Source organism: Nannospalax galili, unplaced genomic scaffold, assembly GCF_000622305.1.
Source record: "Nannospalax galili isolate Female #2095 unplaced genomic scaffold, S.galili_v1.0 scaffold1483, whole genome shotgun sequence".
Taxonomy (NCBI): domain Eukaryota; kingdom Metazoa; phylum Chordata; class Mammalia; order Rodentia; family Spalacidae; genus Nannospalax; species Nannospalax galili.
In genome coordinates this window covers 699,966-705,604 of record NW_008350011.1, presented here as the reverse complement: position 1 = coordinate 705,604, position 5,639 = coordinate 699,966, and the positions used below count along the sequence as shown (strand labels likewise).

At 42.6% G+C, this 5,639-nt stretch overlaps 1 non-coding gene across 1 annotated transcript; it reads right to left on the bottom strand.

Annotated features, from left to right (window-relative positions):
- Positions 1-5,172: 5,172 nt before the first annotated feature.
- On the bottom strand, positions 5,173-5,332 carry LOC115072717. Its single transcript, XR_003851742.1, has one exon. It is a non-coding gene; the product is annotated as a U1 spliceosomal RNA (small nuclear RNA).
- Between the last annotated feature and the right edge of the window lie 307 nt (positions 5,333-5,639).

The following is a 5,639-nucleotide window of genomic DNA, read 5'->3' as shown; positions in this document are numbered from 1 at the left end:
AAATCTTTTAAGGATTAGATAAAAGCTCCCAAATATTTTCTACATTTTTGGCCTTTGAAATGGAGTATATTGCTAAGAGGCCCAAGGACATTGTGAGTTTATCCAGGAAACTGGTAGTGGAGCAATGCTGTAAACCCCAAAGCCTGCTGCAGTGAAGTGCTCCCTCCAGCAAGGCTGCACACCCCAGAACCTCCCTAAACAGCTCCACTAGCTGGGGGACCAGGTCTCCAAATTCCTGAGCCTATGGGGATTTTTCTCATTCAAAGCACCCACATGCCTTGCTGTGACTCTGTCCCCCTCCAAGTTCTCTTTACTGTCTCCCTGTAAACTAAGCTTGCCCCTGTGTTACCGACTTGGCTGCATCTGTCTGCTGCAGCCCTATTCTGTCTCCACCCACAGCAGCGCTAAGAACAACTCACCACCCTCCTTTAACAACTTTCTTCATTTCCTTTGTTCAAACAAAGCTCACCCATGAGCTTACCTCGGCGGGTGAGGCCTATGATTGCTGTTGTTTAACTTGCAGACCCTCATCTGGTCTCTGTCACCGGCATCTCCCACCCTCTTCCCTACTTCAATATTTCTATAAGATTTTTCTTCAACTAACATTATATTCCACATATTGTTTCTAATTATCAGATACCTCTCTTGACTAAAATATATTTTTTTATAAAGATAAGAATTACTAGCCAGGCATGGTGGCACACACTTGTAATGTGAGTTCTCTGGGAGGCTGAGGCAGGAGGATCACAATTTCAAGGCCATCTTAAGCATCTTAACTGAAACCTTGTCTTAAATTTTTAAAGAGGCTGTAAATGTAGCTCAGTGGTAGAGTGCTTTCCTAGCATGCATAAGGTCCTGGGCTCAATCACAATACCGAAAATGGTGTGTGTGTGTGTGTGTGTGTGTGTGTGTGTGTGTGTACATATGTATACAAAATGTTTTAATTAATTTACATCCATAGTAATTAGAAACTATCTAGCACATATTCTGTGCACCAAAAAAAATAGTATTTGGGGACTGGAGAGATGACTCAACAATTAAGAGCACTGGCTGCTCTTGCAGAAGACCCAGGTTCAGTTTCCAGCACCTACGCCATGGCTAACAACTATCTACGCCATGGCTAACAACTATCTGTAAGTGCAGTTCCAAGAGGTCTGTCTCCCTCTTCTGGCCTCTGCAGGCACTGCATGTACATAGCGCACTTACATACAGGCAAATAAAATAAAAACAAATAAGATATTTTAAAGTATATTTAAGTATACTTAATATATATATTTAATATAGTAAGTATATGTTGCCCAGTGAGTGGGCAAATTGGATGGCTAGTGCCAGTCCTTCCCATTTTGATGCCCGCCCTACTTTCCACCCCTGCTGTCAGTCCTCCGACTGTCACAGATGCTATGGGATGGAAGAAGGCCGTGAAGATGAAAGTTTGTGGAAAGTTCTGACCAATGTCACAGTCACACAACTGTGAAAAGCTGAATTCACTTCACAGGATCCAGAATCCACTTCACAGGATCCAGAATCCACTTCACAGGATCCAGAATCCACTTCACAGGATGCACTTCACAGCCACTCCACTGGCTGCGATAAGACAGAAATGAACGTGGAGGGGGACGTGGAAAGAGGGGAGCTCTTGCACAGATGGGTGGGAGTGTAAAACTGCAAAGCCACTGGGGAGAATAGACTGTCAGTCTCTCAAAGAGTTAAGCATTAAACTTCTATATGCCCCCTCCCTTATACTCCAACATACTCAAGGAAAATGGAAACAGACTTGCACACAGCTGTTTATGGGAACATTATTCCTAAGACTGGAAAACGGGAAACAATCTTCCCCAACAAATGGCCAGTGCATAGCCAAGATGTGACTCCAAAGAATGGGATCACAGCAATGACGATGGGTGAGCTGCTGATGCACGCTACATCGTACATCACGGATGACCTCACCACTGTGCTGGGGACACTACCAGACACAGTACAGTAAGGACCTCCCAATGTCTGCTACGCAATCACAGTATCAAAGATGCTCACAAAATTGTCAAAACCATCCTGTTCAGGACTCTGGGAGACTTGCAACAACTGAAACACATTTGTTCAAGAGCAAACAGCTTCATTTTGGTATTACGTCATAGTAAGTGGGCTTATTCCTAAGCTCCTCACTCCAACTGTACAGTAACCATGAAAACCAACAGCCTCTGCTAAATAAAAACAGCATAGCAGCCACTGGAGAGGAAGAACGAGTTTGAAGCCTCCCAAACTCCCCATTCTGGGAGAACTGTGATTGTTCGATTTGCACGCTGGTGTCCTGTGACTCTCATCAGGGGATTTATTTCTCTATGATCTCATAGCCCTGGCTCAGTAGAATGACCCTTCCCCAGCCCTTCTGCTGACAACTGGAGATGCTAGTTTAGCAGTCATCTGCACGTGGCAGTACTATCAAGAGGTTAGCCAGAAAGCCACAAGTAATGGGACACACCTGTAAACGGAGCACTTGGAAGGCTGAGACACGGATTATGAGTTCAAGACCAGTCTGGGCTATATAGTGAAACCCTGTTTCAAAAACACCCAGAACATCCAGGCGTGGTGACGCACACCTTTAATCCCAGCACTGGGGGGCAGAGGCAGGCAGATCTCTGTGAGATTAAAGCCAACTTGGTCTATGTTCCAGACCAGCTGGGGCTACAAGGAGACCCCATCTCAAAAAAGCAAACGAAAACAAAATAATAATAAAGTTTAATTCATACATGAGGGAGACGCTCAGTAGAATTTGTTCTTAAGGAAGTCCAGATTTTGGACATATTGGACAAAGTAGTATTTTTATTTTTCTTTATCCTTGAGAATTTCACACATGAAGAAAATGAAACATGATCATATCTACCTCAATTTCCCACCTCCACCTCTCCCCATATACCCCCAACACATCTACCTCCTAACTTCATATCTATTTTTTATAACTCACTAAGTCCAGTTAGTGTGCCACAATTATTTTATGAGTGTATGTTCACGCATGCACATGTCATGCTCTGTATGAGATATCACAGGACAATTGCAAGAGTCAGTTCTCTCCTTCTAGGGAAGGATCCCTAGGGTTCTAGGGATCGGACTTAGGGCATCAGGCTTGGCAGCAAGCACCTTTACCTGCTGAGTCATCCTGCCAGCTCCATGCCCAGAAGTTTAATTCACCTTTTTACTGACTTTTTGAGATTATGTCTCACTATGTAGCCCAGACTGGCCTTGAATTCATGATCCTTCTCCCTCTATATCTCAAGTGTTGGGATTATAGGCATGATCATCATCCTGATTTAAGCTACTATTTCAAATATATTCAAAGAAGCTGGTGTTCATGTCTGAAGAACTAAAGCAAAGTTTGACAATCCTGTCCCATCTCAGAAAGAACATCAAGAAAGAGACAGACACATAAAGAAAAAAAAAAGAATAAAAATTCCAGAGTTGAAGAATTCGGTAATGGAGGTTTTGTTTTGTTGTTTTGTTTTATGTATTCTAGAAGTTTGTCAGCAGACTCTGACAGACAGAAGAGATCAGCACACTTGAAGTTCAGCTGAGATTATACAGTGGAGGAAACAGAAAGGGAAACAAACATTAACTGAGCTCTACCAGAAACCTGCGGGCTCTACCAGGTGTGCCCATATGTGCATCCAGGAGAACCAGAGAGAGGCAGGCAAGAAGTCCGAAGAAATAATGTCTGGAAATTGCCAAAACTGATGACCAGTATTAATCTACACATACACAACTCAACAAATTCCAGTTAGTATAAACCCAGTGAGATCCTTGCCTAAATACATTATAATCAAAGTACCAAACACCAAAGCAAAAGGATTTTGAAAGCAGGAAAAGAGATGTGTCTTATACCAGAATGCCTCAACACAGTTAACAGCTGATTTCTTCTCTGAAACATTGGTGGCCATGAGCAGCGGATGGCACAGTCCAGGAACAAACAGCCCGTCAGTCCTAAATTCTCTTGGCAAAATTGTCTTTCAGAAATAAAGAACAGAGACTGGAGAGATGGCTCAGCAGTTAAGAGCACTGGCTGCTCTTGCAGAGGACCCAGGTTCGATTCCCAACACCCACATGGCAGCTAACAACCATCCATAAATCCAGTTCCAGGGATCTGACACCCTTTTCTGACCTCCACTGGCATTGCACGACACAGGTGCACTTACATACATGCAGGCAATGCCTCATACACATAAAATAAAAATAATAAATTAAATATTTTTTAAAAATAAAAGATAATTAACAATACAGTTGCTAATGATAGCTTAAGTCGTTATTCATATTTGATGGTGTCTATAAAAACTTGGAAAGGGTATAAAACATAAGAGATTCTGCTATGAACTGAATATTCTTGTTGAATTTTGATACTGAACAAGAGATTTTGTCATATCGTTAGCCTTACATGGATGTTCCTTTCAAAAAGCAGGATATGAATATCAAAGTTATTTCAAATCATAAAGGAAGAAATTTAAAACTCAACCACCAATGACTTTTATAAAATATCTAAAGAAAAAGAATTAAGTCAATGTGCTGATCTTTTTCAAGTACATTTTTTTCCTAGAATTGGAATACTTTTTGTTCGTTGTGCTTCAATTTTATAATTTCACCAAAGATTTATCTGTGTATTTAACTTATTCACTGACACAATTTTAGGAATTCCTTGGGAGTTACCTATACTAATGTTCCCTATTTCCTGAATAAAACACAAATATACAGACTGTCTTTGTTGATGCTTAATCACCTTTTTTGAGCATATTGTGGGGGAGTCTTTTTGAGACAGGGTCTCCCTGTAGCGGGGTGCATACTGTAACCCTGAGAACACAGAGCTAACTACAGCCTTGCAGAACACTGATCACCTGGACAGCTCAGATTTGCATGGCTCTGATTTACATGGCCTTGATTTGCATGGAAGAGACGGTATAACCAGAAATAACATGCACAGTGGTTTGTGTTAATGTCCAGAACTGTGCACCTGCCAGTCTGGCCTGTTCCATTCTTCTCCCTTCAGTATTTGTGTGCATGAAGTTGGGGGGGCATTCATATGTGTCCTGTGTTTGTGTGTGTGCACATGTGCAAATGCATGTGACAGCCAGAGAACAACATCAAGTGCCTTCCTTCATTGCTCTCCACCTTATTTTTTGTTTGTTTCCACATGCAGAGGAGAATGTGAACGCAGCCCCCCACTAACATAAATTATGCAATCAAGTTTCCCACAGTGGAGGACGTTGCTGGTCAGCACATCCAGAAGCCAATGAAGAAATCATGATCTAGGGAAACCACCTTTGTGATCACAGTGTAGCCCCTGCCAGGTAAATAGCCACCTCTGTTTTCTTTTATGCAGACGAGTGTTTTGCCTGAATATATGTAAGTGCACCTGTGCAGTGCAATGCCCTCGGAGACCAGAAGGGGGCATCAGATCTGATGGCGTTTCAGACAGTTGTTAGCTGCCATGTGAGCCAGGAAGCAATGAACCTGGGTCCTCTGCAAAAGCAGCCAGTAGTGTTAACTACTGAGCCGTCTCTCCAGCTCCCAACCTTACTTTTTGAGACAGTGTCCTTGACTGATCATGGAACTCAAAACTAGCTGGCAGGCAAGCTCCAGAGAGCCCCCGTCTCTGCCTTCCC